We start from the raw sequence: 15,388 nt of genomic DNA, 5'->3' as shown, positions 1-15,388 counted from the left end.
GGACGCCAGAGTAACAAGATGGAAAAACAAGGGTCCCTTGATAACTTCATGTAACAGAACCGCCTTGCCAGCCTGGACCATTCACCTCCAGGCTGTTAGGGAAGAAAGAAATAACTGTTCTTTTCTTTGAGCCAGTCTCTTTTTGGGTCTCTGTTACAGTGGCTTGGCTCACATCTTAACTAATATAAGAATCGAGAGCTAGCCCATAGATGGAGCTTCCTTTGAGTCACAGCCACCCTTGTTTACTCTTCCATAATTGGATGGAAGGGGCACCGTCTTAATCAGCTCAGGCTGCTGTAACAAAATACAGATATTTATTTTCTCACAGTTCTAGAAGCTGGAAGTCTAAGATCAGGGTGCCAGCATGGTTGGGTAATTGGTGAGGGCCCTCTTCCTGGCTGGCAAACCATCTTATTGTATCTTTGCTTGGCTGAGAGAGAGTTCTGGTGTCTCCTTCTAATAAGGGCTCTAATTCCATCTTGGAGCTCCACTCTCATGACCTCATCTAAACCTAATTACCTCCCAAAGGATCCATCTCTTAATACCATCATACTGGGGTTAGGGCTCCAACATAGAAATTTGGAGGGAGACCTAAACATTCAGTCTATAATAGGCACCACAGTAAAAACAGAGCAGTTTCGGAAGCCCTTATAGCACACGTCCACAGATCATGTAGTGAGGAGAGTCAGCTGAACAAGCATGTGAACTCATGATCTGTCACTCAGTTGAGGTTCCTGAAAGTTCAATACCTGGGAGATATTAATTCTGTGAGCATCATATTCTAAAATCTCCAATGGATTATATTTTCTAGGTGCAAGTCATCTATTCTCATATCATTTCTAATCACAGCACAGGAGAATTTTACACACGCCAGTCGTTCTGCTTCTCAAACTTTAGCATGCATCACAATCAACTGAGGACTTGTTCAAACAGATTTACTGGCCCCCTACTGATACACTAGGTCTGGAGTGAGGCCTGAGAATTTACGTTTCTAGCAAGTTCCCAGGTGATGCGGACGCTGCTAGGCTGGACATCACACTTTGAGATCCACTGATATACATCATCCACCACTGTCCTACATGTTGTATCGAAAACACACATTAAAAAAAAGTAAAAACAAGAACAAAATTTAAAAAACAACACACAGCTATTGCTGGCATACTCCACAGAGTCTTAAAGCCAGATGCTAATAGAAACACTAAACACCATGATATTTTAGCTTATTCAAAATGCAAGGATGCATTTCTGTTCTGTGACTTGCTAAGTTGTAAACAAATACATCATTTGTTTAACAAATATTAACAAGTGATTTTATTCTCGACCAGGCACTAGGAGCTAGCAGTGACAAAGCAGACAAAAATGTCAGTCCCTATAGAGCTTAAATTTGAGCAGGAAGAGCTGTCATTTGTTGAGCTTCTGTTATGTCCTAAGCCCTTTTCATTAATTATCTCTAACTCCCACAAAGACAATAAAATATAGGTGTCGTTATTCCCATTTTCAAGATGAGAAAGTTGACCCTCATATCGTTAAGTAACTCACAAAATCAAATGGCTCTGTCTCCAAAACCCATGTACTTTCCATGACACCACAATGAAATATAGTGGCTAACACTACTACACAGGGATTTTTAGCTGAAATACCCTATATTTTGCCAGCAAAGGATTTCTTTTTCATTGCTATGGCCTGGAAAGATCTTTGAAGGATTGGGGACCTTGAAGTGTAAGATCTCAAGGGCTGGATGAGAATATTATAGACTGCAAGGAAGGGATAGATTTCCTAACTCTTGACTACAACACACTGGATCATCCGGCCAGGTAAGTTAACGGCAGGGCCACAGTGAAGTTTTTGTGGGTTCGGAAGTTTACCTTGAACAGCAACTGTACATAAAAACTAGCAGGTGCCTAGTTAAAATTGGAGATCATTTCTTCCTTCAATCATTTATTCAGTAAATGTTTCTTGAAACTTCTGTGAGTCAGGCACTATGCTAGGAAGTGTGGGGAATTCGAGGTAAGACTTTGTTTCTGTTCTCAAGCAGGTTACAATGTAAGTATAGTAAGTCCCCTACATACGAACAAGTTCTGTTTTGAGAGCAGGTTCATAAGTCCAATTTGTTCATAAGTCCAACAAAGTTAGCCTAGGTACAGTTGGCTATAGAGTACTGTACTGTAATAGGTTTATAATGCTTTTCACACAAATAATACATCACAAACAAACACAAAAAATGAAACATTTTTCATCTTATAGTACAGTACCTTGAAAAGTATGGTAGTACAGTACAACAGCTGGCATACAGGGGCTGGCATCGAGGGAACAGGCAAGAAGAGTTACTGACTGGAGGAGGGAGAGGAGGTAGGAGATGGTAGAGCCGAAGGATCGTCAGCAACAGGACACAGAGGGCAAGCTGCACGTGACAATGTACGTCAGACACGTGAACTAACTTACGTGATGGGAAAGTTTGCAGCCTGAAGGTTCGTATGTAGGGGACTTACTGTATGGTGACTTCCTCCTGGCCCTCCTCCAGCTACTGCATTTGGGGTTCTCTTTGGGACAGTAACTTTTGTCTTATGTTTTATACTTTGAACTTTTTATCTTTATTCGTAATCCCAATTCATACATCAGTTTGTGCTGTTTGGTTTTGTTTGTTTTAGTGGAGCTATTTATATAGAGGAGTTGGGTATTTGGTGAGACAATATAGTGAATTATTTTTTTAAAGAGAAATGACAGTGATTATCCAAGATCTTGGGGAAATATTAAAAAGAGGACAGGAGGTGGGTCCTGAAGCGATGGGAGAAAAGAAAAATTCTTGGAAGTTAAAGAATCTATGATCCTTAAAAAAAGATAGGAACTTACCCTCAAGTAGAGAGAGAGGAGAAGAGAGTCTTAAAAGAGGAAAAAGATGGGCTTCCTTGGTGACGCAGTGGTTGAGAGTCTGCCTGCCAATGCAGAGAACACGGGTTCGTGCCCCAGTCTGGGAAGATCCCACATGCTGTGGAGTGGCTGGGCCCCGTGCTCCGCAACGGGAGAGGCCACAACAGTGAGAGGCCCGGGTACCGCAAAAAAAAAAAAAAAAAAGAGGAAAAAGAAATCTTTGTAGTGAAGTAAAAAGTGCAACTAGGTGGGCAAAAGAAAGACAAGAACACTCAGTAGAACTCTTCCTTTAAAGGGTTATCCCACCCTTTGTCGAAGTGCATACTTGGACTTCATTGAGTGGGGCTGCCCATGTGCATTGTCAACTTCAGGGTATAGTATACCTCAGTTTTTTCAAAGAAAACAAGGATTAAAGTTTGTCAGCTCACAGGTTTGGATGTCTTTAATAGGTGAATACAGTGTATGTCTTCTTAAGTTCAGAGGCTTGAAATCAGACCGAGGGTTCCACAGAGGACTCAGTTCTTCATTCAAAAGGCCCAGCTAGAGCTCTGTGTCACCACTTCACCTGGGGATGGGGGCTTGGGGGTGTGGGGGGAGAAGACAGCAAGTGACTGGTAACAATCGGGTCTTTCTTTTTACTCCTTAAGAATCCCTCAGCAAAGGTGCTGCAGTGAGCACACATTGTTTTATTTCCACATACGCTTGATCTAAGCACAGTGAGCAGCTGTCTCCGAATTTTCTAGTGTGTTTTCAAATCTCAAAGGTCTAAGCCGTCTTATGTGTTTCTTCATCCAGTTTAAGCATATTAAGATAGTTCCCGAATACAACAGTCTCATCCTAGGACACATTCCAGTGCCTAGCGTGGGGGTCTTAATTATAACCAGCTGTGCTATCTTCCCAAACTTCTACACACCCTAAGGTAGGGCTTCTCAATCATCTTGGTGCTTAGTTACCAGGGAAGCTTGTTCACATGCAGATTCCTGGGCCCTATCCAGGTAGTGATTCAGGAGGACGTTGGGGATAAGCCCAGGAATGTGCCCTTTAAAGGAGTCAACCAGGTAAATCTGATGCAGAAGATGGATTCACGGTCAACATATTGAGAAGATCTGTGCAGTTGTCTTAGGGTTTGAGAGAAAAGTGCAGGGGGACCTCTTTACTCGCTCAGCTCAATTTATAGAGCATATGCTATGTGTCCATCTGTGATAGGTAGAGGGGATACCGTGCTGGACCAAGGCTGTTCTTATGAAACTTAGGTAAGCAAATAATCACACAAATGAACGTAGAACGGCTTCAGCGACCAACGGCACAAAGAAGAGTTACACGGTGCCATGAAAACTCGTGGCTAAGATGTTTTCCCTAGTTTCAGACATCTGGGAAGTCTTCCCCTGAAAGCTCAGTAGGTGTTACCTAGCCAAAAGGGGAGAGATAAACCCTCCAGACACAGAGGGGACTAGCGTGTGTAAAAGCCTTGAGGCCAGAGGAAGCTTGGAAGGTGTGAGGAGCTGCCAGAAGTTACCCTGGGGACTCAATAACGTGTAGTCCCATGTTGGCCAACCCGAATCAAGACTTCAAAACTAACATGCCATCCTTTCAGAAGGCTGATGAAACTGAAGAATTATTGATTTGCTGGAAGTGGCTCTTAATTTGCAACCAGATGTGACCTGCTCTAAGACCCATCGTCAGTTAACGGGCTAAAACTGGCAGGGTGGCTGGCATGCTGGGTCTGGATAAATCACACACCCTGTGCCACCACAACTCATACTAAGATTAGGGAACAGCTATCTAAATCCCACAGCCCCCAGAGAGGCTGGAGGAGATTGAATCCACTGTTGCCATAGGAAGTAGAGAAAGGAGATGGGGGCAGAATATCAACAGATCCAGCCTTTGCCAATAGGGCAGAGTCAGAGATCACGCCCATAGCACAATCTATATGCAGCTGTTTTCTGCACACTCTTCTTGAGATCTTTTCCAGCCGTGCTCCCCTGCTTCTTCCAGAGCCACTTCCTCTGATCCCGGTGACCTGGACTTCTCTAATGGTTTGCTCTTACAATGGCTCGCCTTTCTTACCGCAAAAGAAAGAGATTTGATATTCTCATTGGACAACATAGATAATGGCAGCCATCCCAGGATTTGTATTTTGAAAAAGGTCTGGAAAATACTAACTCAAAAGAACAAATCAATATGTGTCAAATTCCTCTGTGTCATTGTGGTGGAGACAGGGATAGACCCTATAATTTTTAGCTGGGCCCGTGGTGCCCAAAATAAAGACTATATTTCTCATCTTTCCTTATAGCCAAGTATTGCCCTGAGGCCAAATTCTGACCAGTGAGATGGGAGCAGGCACGCCGTGTTAGCGCTGCTGGATGGATGTTTCCATAAAGGGAAGTTGGCACTTACATCTTTCCTCTTCTTCTTTGTCCCCTCTTCTAGCCTGGCTGGGAAGACTGCCGTCCTAGGCACCATTTTGGCCCATGAGAGCATGGGCCACATAGGAGGGATAGTAAAAAGGGAAGCTGGAAGAGGCCCAAATCCCTAAGGATGTAACAGAATACAGCCATGTCCCCATTCCTGGACCGCTTTCCTCTGGACTTGTAAGTGAGAGGGAAATAAATCCTATGTTGTTGAGGCCATGGTTATTTTGGGCTTCCGTTACTCACAGCCAAACCTAACTCCAACTGGTAAAACCATCATGGAAGATTTTTCTTTCTTTTCTTTTTTTCTTTTTTAATGGGGGATCACAGTGAAGTTGCTTCTTGGGGTCCCTCAAATGGAGGCAACGATATTCTCCATCTTCATGTGTGGCTGCTTCTTCAGGCCAACCCAAGCTGAATTATAAGATGGAAAATGAACATGGACTAGGGGCACGAGGCCTTGGTCTGAAGCCCGTCCAGCCACAAGCTCTCCTGCTATTTTCTCTCACTGGGCTTCTGCTTCCTCATCTGAAAAATAACCTCTAAGTTCCCTTACACATCGTAGAGTTTCTAAGACCAGGCATGCTAGGCCTCCCCCAAGCCTTGTGCCCACTCTGCCTGTCAAGGGAAATTGTTATCAGGATGAAGGGTTTTCATCTAACCAACAACAGGTTGTGTTTTTAAAGTCTATCATTACTTGTTTAGAACTTGCAACACAGTTTTCGACAGGTCTATAATGTACGTGAAGTTTAGGGTCTCGAGCAAACTCCAGAAAGAGATTTAATCAACTTTCCGTTCAGCTGTAGTGCGGGGAGAGTCAGGGAACCAAAACAATATGTAAAAGATTGGTGTGGGGGGAAAAGTGCTCAATTTCAAATTGGAGGAGGGACAGAAATGTCTTTTCCTTCACCCTTGGCAGAGAAGATGACACACACCCTCCCTCAGCCCCGTGTTCTGCTGGAGAGAATAATCACCTCAGAGTAACAGTGCTTCCCTTTCACATCCAGATTCCTATGAAATGAGAAAATGGGAGTCTCAACAAACGTAAGAACACCAAGGGGGGAAAGTGGCAGGGGGCGGTGGCGGTGGTGGTGGTGGGATGAATTGGGCGATTGGGATTGACATGTATACCCTGATGTGTATAAAATGGATGACTAATAAGAACCTGCTGTATAAAAAAATAGATAAAATTTAAATGATATAAAAATAAAAAATAAATTAAAAAGAAAATGGGAGTCTCAGTAGGTGTCAAATATGACACCTATGAGACTTCTGCCTGGTTTTCTTCAGTCTAATTCTGATTTCATTTGAAAACTTTGTCCTGCAGAGAAAAGAAAGGCCATTTTCTGGGAATGTCCAGATTCCCTTAAGTAGATATTATGCAGAAGCCCTGGGAGAGGTAAAGGGAGGAAGGGTGCTCTCTTTTAAGGAAATTATGCCTTATGGTAAAGTCTGACTTCTCCTGTTGGTCGCAGTGGCACAGAGCCTAGGCATCACCCAGTTCAACCAAGGGAGTTCAGCAATGAAGACGCAATGAGGACAGACCTGATTTCGTATGCCGGAGGAACGGAAGCAGGATCTTTTTCTTCCTACCCTGATGAACGTCAGAATGTTGGCAATGAAGTCACAGTTCTCCGATGGACTCTGATCTGCTCCGCTCTTTTTCTTCCTGTAGAAAGGGCAGTCCAGACCCTTTACCTCTAAGTCTCATGTTTTCTCTATTTAAAAAAATCTTTGTCCCAGGCATTCCTTCCATCTACCCTTCCTAAACATAGCCCACATTTCCATGTCTTTGCACAAGCTTCCCCCCACCGCCGCCTGCCATGCCCTTCCCCTCACTTCCCCTCACAGGCTAACTCTTTCTTGCACAGATGCCACCATCTGCAGGAAGCCTTCCCAGCTCTCAGGAGGTCCCTCTCTTGTGTTCTCTCCTAGCACCCTTGGCAAGTATCAGGCTGTCCCCACATGAGAGAATAGCTGCTTGACCATCTCGACTCTCTGGTGACCAGCAAAGTGACCCAGCACACGGTAAGGTTACCGATATTCAATGAATGAGTGAAGGAGTGTTCCTTCTTTTCTGCTTCTTCTCACAGGGTTGTTGGAATCCCGTTCAGGGCCCACCTCTTCCCAAAGGGGTATCTCTCATCTCTAAATTCCTGTTGTTCCTCTTGTTTGTGGTATCCATTATGGGACATGATCATTTACTACCCTGCATTGTTGTCTGCTCATTCCCGTGTATCTGGCCTCACTGACTCGATTGTCTGCTGCTAAAAGGTCCAGACATCTTCTCTGTCTTTTGTGACTCTCTCGGTTTCTAAGGCTATGCTATATACACAGTAGGCAATCGATGAATGGTTGATGAATAAGTACATGAATCCAAGACAGGCTTCTTTAAATTGTGACCCAATGAGACTTACATTATCTCGGAGAGCTTTTGACATGTACAAAAAATAAGAAGAAGCTTTACATGATTCCACCCATTTGGTGCCCTGAGGTGTGCTTGCACTTTCTATATGTACACATCTTCCTTCTGAAGAGGCAGTTAGGCCTAGTGGCTCAGAGCACAGGCTCTGGAAACAGGCTGCCTGGCTCTGAATGTGGGCTTCCCTCTTGCTAGCCTTAGGGATCTAATCTACATGAGAGACTTAGTTGCTTTGTTTGTAAAATGAAGATATAACAATAATAGGAGTGTATTAGTCAGGGCTCTTCAGAGAAGCAGAACCAATAGGATATATATATAGATATATCTATAAGAGGAGGTTTATTATAGGAAGTGTCTCACTCTGTTTTGGAGGCTGAAAAGTCCCATGATTTGCCATCTGCAAGCGGAGAACCAGGAAAGCCAGCGGTAAGTCAGTCTGAACTCAAAGGTTTAAGTCCCAGTCTGAGTCTGAAAAACCCTAGAACCTAGAGCACCAGTGTCTGAGGGCCGGAAAAGATAAATGTCCCATTCAAGCAAAGAGAAGGAGTTTGCCCTTCCTCTGCTTTTTTGTTCTACTCAGGCCCTCAACGTGCTGGACAATGCCCACCTGCTTTGGTGTGGGTGACCCTCTTTACATAGTCTACTGATTCCAATGCTAATCCCTTCCAGAGATACCCTCACAGACACATCCAGAATAATATTTTACCAGCCATCTGGGCATCCATTAGTCCAGTCAAGTTGACATGTAAAATTAACCATCATAGGACTTAACCTCATGAAGTTGTTAAAACAGGTACTATAGAGTAGAAAAGGTAATCCATATTGAATATTTGGCATAGTGTCTGACTTATCATGTTTGATAAACACAGTTATTATTAGCCAGTGTAGCTTCTCATATGATGACAGAAGCTTTAAAGGGAACAAGAGCTCTTGGGAAAGCCCGGGCTCAGTGATCCTGGTCATCATTCCACTCATTTATGTGTTACTGTGAGGAAAGACACAGCAATAACTTTTGGAACCAGGAAGTCAAGCACCTTGGCAGGTAGTGTCATGTCATGTGACTGGACAGAAGGCCATCTGGTACTCAAGATGCATTTCTAAAACTCCAGCAAAGGGGGCCTACCCTCAGTGATCGGTGGGTGCAATGCCATGTGGATGGTAGGTAGGAAAGACTAAATGTTATCATTCATTAAGGCAAAAATCAAGCTGTTAGCTAGCTACGATACAGATGCTGCAAACAGCCCATCTGCCTAAAGGATCTGCTTCTTGAGAGTATAAAATCCTTCTCACTACTCGGTGTAGAAATGAGTATAAATTAAATTGTAATCTAGTTTATACAATTTTTTTGCATTTTTTGCATTTTTTGCATCTGTCTCCCAGCTCCTTCTCAAAGTAAAATAAATGCAAAACAGTCTTTTTTCACTTCTCCCCTTTGGTTTGATTCCTACAAAGTAGCCACATTAAAATGCAATCTTTCTAGAATGGTGTGGAAAGTTACAGTACCTCAAAAAGAAAAAAGATCTGGCAAATTTTATAGGGTGTATAAGGTCCTTTGTTCTACACGTTTGTTTGCCTACCTGTCTGCCTGCCTATCTGGGCGTGTGCGTCTGTCTCATGCCAGCCAACAGCTATGCAGCCCTTTCAACCAGCAGGAGCCACATGGGGGGCGGGGGGCGGGGAGGAACTGAGGCCAAGATGGTCAATGCTGAGGTTTCCCAACAACCTCTGACCTGTGAAAACGGGATCTGTGCCAACCTGACTCCCCGACCTGGGTTAAGACTGAGAGCAAAGAAAGCTGTTGCCAGTTAGCAATGGGAACTGCAGCTTCAGGACCGTGAGAAACGTAGGACCATAAAAGCCTTAGCCAGCTGACCTGCCTGTGGGCCAAAACTGGGCACTGGGGGCCGCTGAGGAAGTCAGGTGGTGGTGAGAAAGCCTGCAGAATGCCGCTGAGTCACTTCGATGGGGACGCTAGAATAAAGACCTCCAGACTCCGGCCCAGCACCTGCCCAGAACAGTCCCTTCAAGGTCAGCCTTTGCAGCATTTTTCCCTGGAGCCCAGGGACAGGTGTCCCCCTGCCCTGACTGCTCCATGTGTAGCCATTTTCCTTGAGCTAGACTTCAAGGGGAGGGAGTGTCTCTGTTTTTTTGGCAAGAGCTTTTTCTAAAACATTTATCTGACTTCAGTGTTAAAAAGGCCTAGCTCATAGGGGCTTCCCTGGTGGCGCAGTGTTTGAGAGTCCGCCTGCCGATGCAGGGGACACGGGTTCGTACCCCGGTCCGGGAAGATGCCACATGCCGAGGAGCGGCTGGGCCCATGAGCCATGGCCACTGAGCCTGCGCGTCCAGAGCCTGTGCTCTGCAACAGGAGAGGCCACAACGGTGAGAGGCCCGCGTACTGCAAAAAAAAAAAAAAAAAGGCCTAGCTCAATAAAACCATGAAGGCATAGTGTTGGGAGGATAGTAATTGATTAAAAAAATGATAGTGTCCTGATCACGATCCAAAATGATCTCCACTGGACTCTGCGCTCCTTGGAACCAGGGTACTTGCTTTAAAAAAGGACGCCAACAAATGGGAAATTGTGCGGGGGAAAGGAGTTAGTATGATGAGGAGGTCAGAAACCAGCTCCTACGTGAACTGAAGAAACTGGGGACTTTTTACTGTGAAAGGTATCAATGTACGTAGAGCTGACACATTGAAGATGCACCCGACTTGCATCCTGTCCCTTGAAGGAGAGAACCAGAATTGGGCAGGAGTTACAAGGAGCTAGGTTTTAGTTCAGAGTTTCCCAACAGTGGAACGTTCCACTGCAGGGGAGGGAGGACGCAGCCCCTGGAGCTGTTCAACTAGAGGCTAGTTGACCTTATCTCCAGGAGAAGGGATTCTGGACTCAAGGACTTCTGACATTACTTTCAGAAGCACTATACACAGTGAATTCATCCATGATGCCTCTCCAATTGAGGACCTGCCTGCCAGGTCCTCAGTTAAGGAGCAGAAAGAAGTTGAAAATTAAGCAGACCGTAAAATAGACATTCCCTCTCATCCCTGGAAGACTTCAAGTAAGTGGTCCAGTAAAAAAAAGGATCATAACATGCCCCAGATTCTCATCCCATCTATACATGTCCGCAAGGCCAATTAGACCATACCTCTCTGACAGTAAAATGCTGCAATGGGACCTCCCCTCACTGAGCTTAGGCTCTCAGAGGGGTGTCCACTTATCACCTTTTAAGTAGATGGAAAATACAGGAAAAGAATTTTATTTTCTAAAGCCTAGGATGCGCTGGCTGGCACCAGACATTTTTCCAAGATAAAAGAAAATTCAACCTCTTGCCCCGCACTGGGGAAGTACAAAGGAACAAGTAAACTCTGAAAGTTCTAGGGATAGTTTAGCAGTACATCTCCCAGACCTTCATTCCTTACTGCCCACCACATCAGGAATATTTGTAGAGACCATGAACCTCTGTGGTCCTGCCAGAACAAACAAACAAAAACTCATGTTCTCTGTGTCCTCTTCTCTCTACTGTGGTCACCTCCACCATCTACACACCTAACAGCAATTTGACAAAGGACAGGGGTGGTGGAGAGAAAACAGGCAAGTCTCATTCCACCATGCATGCTTTCTGGATTTAAGTTTCCTGACTTACCAGTTAGGAAACAGTGTAACAGAAAGCAACTTTTGGAAGTCTGCCTGCTAGGGCCTGGTGACCAAGGTGACACAGGTAACTTGCCACTTCTTCCACTGATGTCAGGAACAGACCCAAATGGGTCTTGCTTAAAAAAAAAAAAAAGAAAAAAAATCCTTTTTCATTATTTTCTTACTATGTTCTCAACCAGGACAAGAATTCAATTCCAGACCCATTGAAACAGCAAAGTGCCCGAATGACCTTAAATGAAAGTAATGGAGGGATATTTCTATATGTCCGCATTCAGGGTCTCAGAACCATTCCAGAGAGTGTTTTCCTATTAAATACGCAGAGTCCATGGTGAGGCACAGAAGGATGTCTTGTGGAACGCTCAGGTTGCTATGATGGATGGTCAAGGTGCTCAGCCTGGGGCTGGGTGGGCTGTGTGAGGTGTTAGGCAAGCATCCACCCATGTCCCCGCCACTGTGAGCCGTCTGGGGCCATTGCTCGGTTCTTCTCTCTCCCAGACCTTGGCCTTCATTGCAGAGTTGTGCATTCTTGCCGCTTTCCATTGCGAACAGAGGCTGCCGTTCAGCCATTTTCCTCAACGCTGCATACAGTTTCTGCTGCCAGGATGAGTCACCCTGCAACACATACCCTCACCCCCTCCACTCTGGATTTCAAATACTCTAGGCCTGGCCGAACAGAACCCTGCTGTCCGTGAGCATGTGCGTGAACTTGGGATGGGCAGGCTCAGCCCTCCCGAGCCCTCTGCAGAGCAGACTGTGTTATGTTTGCCCAAGGGGTTCAGAGAGCCAATAGCCTGGGGGCGGTTCTATTTTTCAGGTCTGGATCTCCCTCACGCAGCCTGCCAAGCTGCAGCCTCTCTCTTACAGGCAGGTAAACCTCCATGTTAGCCTCCGTGATCTTGAGCAGAAGTAGCTGACAGCCTGGGGTTGATTGGTTCTGCCTCTTCTCCCAGCCCGGCTTCTGACTGGGTCATGTTGCTACAAACTAGACCGCCCTTTCCTGCTTTTATCTCTGGACCCCTATCTCTGCACCCTGGGTAGATTCTGCTTCAATGCGCATCTGGTTGTTTCCCCCGCTTGGACAGAGGTCCCTAACCTTCCTCCACTCCTCGCTGCTGCCATCCCTGCTCTCGGCTTCCCCTCTCTCCACACCCCCTCCCCCAGCACCGGTCTCAGGCAGAACAAGCCACAGTACTCCAGAACTATTCCACTTCCCTAGCCTGCACAGAAAAAGAGATTGAAAAATTGTTCTTTTCACCCTGACCGTTGAAACTGGGCTGAAGAATTCCTTCTTCCTTCTTTCTGCAGAGAAACACCAGACCTCCATAGGCACAGACTGAACGGCTTTCTGAGTTCCTTGTGGTCCACCCCTCCCCCCCGTCACACCCCAGCCACATGCTCCACCTGCCAGAAGCACCCCTCCCTCTGGAGACCCACACGTTCTCCGCTTTCAACCTGCTGCTACAGCACCCTGTGCTGAAGGGGCCTCAGAACACAAGCCCAGCCCAGCAAAGCCCAAAGGGACATGGTGTGCTCAAGTTATTCATTACTCAAGTTAGAGGAGGTCACAGAGCAGGAAGCACACTGGAAAGCAAGGTGAAAGGTGGCATGGAGGGTGGGGGATTAGTCAGGGTGACCTTCTAAGGGAATTCAGAGCCTGGCAGGAGGGCGTATCAGAGTGGGAAGGTCCTAGCAACAGCCCCAAGGTTAGACAAGGTCAAATGGAAACTGCTAATTATAATTAAGCTACCTACTTTATAGCCCTTGTTATGCACCAGGCACTGTGCTTAGTGCTTCCCACAACTACCATTTAATCCTTGCAACAATGTATCACTCCGATTTTACAACTGAGAGAATGGTCCTGCAGAGAACAAGTGACTTGCTCAAGGTCACACAGCTAGTGAGTACTGAAGCTGGGAGACCGAGTGCAGGTCTGTCTTGCCCTTCATCAGGTTGCTCTTTTTGGTGACACGGTTAGATGAGTGAAACAATTCTAGATGGTCTACAGTGGAAGGTGGAGTTTGAATCTGGTTCCCATAGAGATCATGCTCTCCAGGGGCAATACCAGGTTTGGGTGGAAACATGGAGGTTCTTTTAAGCCAAGGGGAGGTTGGTTTAGAATGAGATGCTATTGTGAAGGCATGACCCTCGAAGCTTGTCAGAACCCAGCAAGAGTTTACATGCAGGGGAGGGAGAATGAGCAAAGCTGGGGAGGTAAAATTTGAGGGGGGGGTGTGTGTATCCCCCAGAGGAAGATAGCAGGTCAAGGACAACAGGAAAAGGTCATCCTTGCCAGACACAGGATCAGACCAATTGGCATTTGCCATAGCTCTAGAGAGCTAGGGTAGGACACTGCTTTTTTAAGAAAAAAAGATTTTTTTAAAAAAAACCTGGCAATGCGAGCCTTTCTCTGCATACTTTGTTGTACTACCTACTTCTACTGGAAAAGAGAGAAGGGGAGGGGAGAGAAAGAGAGAGGGGGAGAGAGAGAGGGAGGGGAATATAGGTGTGGGGATGTGAAGGGTGGGAAAGGGGAGTATGCACAAAGGCGGGCTCCACACCCTCCCTCAAACCCCTCACCCCTTCCCATCCCACCTTTCCCTCCACTCATCCTTTTTTGCTGATTCCGCTCACAAGTTTTCCTCTGTCTTACACATAGGGGGCACTCAATATAACACATGCCCTTCCCAGTGACCTGTCCTGCTGGAAACTCCTCCATAAGGTAGCTTCTGTTGGGAGGGGACTAGGGGCATCATATCTGCAGGTGCAGCCTCTTCGTGCAGTTCTACCACCAACTTGGGGCTTTTCCAACATAAACACTACAGGGGCAAAGCAGGGGGTGGCTTCCTTTCTCAACACTGCAGTTCTCAAGGTTGCCCTTGACCCAGCCCTACATGTAGCAGCCCCTTGGGGGCTGGGTGGCTGCTTCTGCATTTCAGGAATTTTCAGGTTTGCCCAGGTCTGGTAGGTGGGCCTTGAGAAGGATTAGTGGGAAAGAGCTCATACTACATCAGTTCAAGGTTGTCCTTAGACCTGCCAGGTTCACCTTGGTGACAGAAAGGTGACCCCCGACAAGCATCCCCTGTATTGGCTTTCTGGATATGGGGAGGGGAAATCTCCTTTTCCAGGATGGGCTATGTTGCTCCCTGGGGATGAGACCTCTCTGCAGTGACTGAAGAGGCGCCCCTGCTGATTTCTGCTGTGTCACTCCCTTGAGAGGGACGTGTGAAGCTGTTCAGGTGTTTAGCAGAGGGAGATGAAACCAAGGAGTTTGGGTTTTCAGGCACAGGGGATAAAGGAGGGGAAGGGATAAAGGGTACCAAGGACTGCCCTGCACCTTCTCGCCATCTGAGCTGGGTTTCCCCGTGTCCTGTTTGGCCCCAGGCATTTTATAGAAGAACAAAGTGGTCGGTACTCCCGAAGGGGCATAAAACCACGTCCGTGATAATACCAGCCACCGATTCGGCGCCAAGGGGAGTCCTCGGTGGCTGGGTCACGTGCAGACATTGTCGCCCGGGTCTAGACTGGTGTGAGCCGCCAGGCAGTGCGACTGGTTTCCGAAGGAAAGACTCACTGGGGGCTGGCGGCTCGGCCTCCTACACCTCCCACCCCTTCCGAACCCCGGATCCGGGCTGCCGCCCTGGGTGGGTTTGGCAATCGTTCTGCTTGAGGTGGTTCAGGCCGCCCACAGGGAGCACAGCCCGGCAGTCACGAGCCGGGGCTGCCGGCTGGGCTGGCCTAGAAGGAGAGGGACGGGCCGGAACTGCAACCGCAGGGGCTGGGAGCGCGGAGGGGGCGGCAGGTGCAGGAGCGGAGAGGCGGGGCGGAGCTGGGCAGAGTCGCCGACTCTCAGGCGTCCCGGAGTGACCTTCCCCCACCCGGCCAGGGCCTGGAAGGGGTGGACCTGCGGCGGAAGGAGGCCGGGAGCGCACGAGAGGGACCGGATCAGGACAGCCGGGCCGGGGTCCCCGAGCGTCTGCCGGGCGCCGGGCGACGCAGGTGCCGGGCACCTCACTAAAGAAAGAGCGAGTATG

General features: G+C 47.1%; 1 long non-coding RNA gene across 1 annotated transcript in view; it reads left to right on the top strand.

Moving 5' to 3' along the window:
• Positions 1–13,855, top strand: part of LOC113609242 (uncharacterized) — a 140,882-nt gene extending 127,027 nt beyond the window's left edge. Inside the window, exons 3-6 of the long non-coding RNA XR_003428566.1 lie at positions 5,299–5,459; positions 6,199–6,323; positions 6,755–7,307; positions 12,663–13,855. This is a non-coding gene — a long non-coding RNA (uncharacterized LOC113609242). The remainder of the gene's footprint in view (positions 1–5,298; positions 5,460–6,198; positions 6,324–6,754; positions 7,308–12,662) is intronic.
• Positions 13,856–15,388: the final 1,533 nt, after the last annotated feature.

This window comes from Aethalodelphis obliquidens, unplaced genomic scaffold (assembly GCF_003676395.1).
Source record: "Aethalodelphis obliquidens isolate GAN/ISIS:26980383/991018 unplaced genomic scaffold, ASM367639v1 scaffold55, whole genome shotgun sequence".
Taxonomy (NCBI): Eukaryota; Metazoa; Chordata; class Mammalia; order Artiodactyla; family Delphinidae; genus Aethalodelphis; species Aethalodelphis obliquidens.
This window is presented reverse-complemented; position numbering and strand designations above follow the sequence as displayed.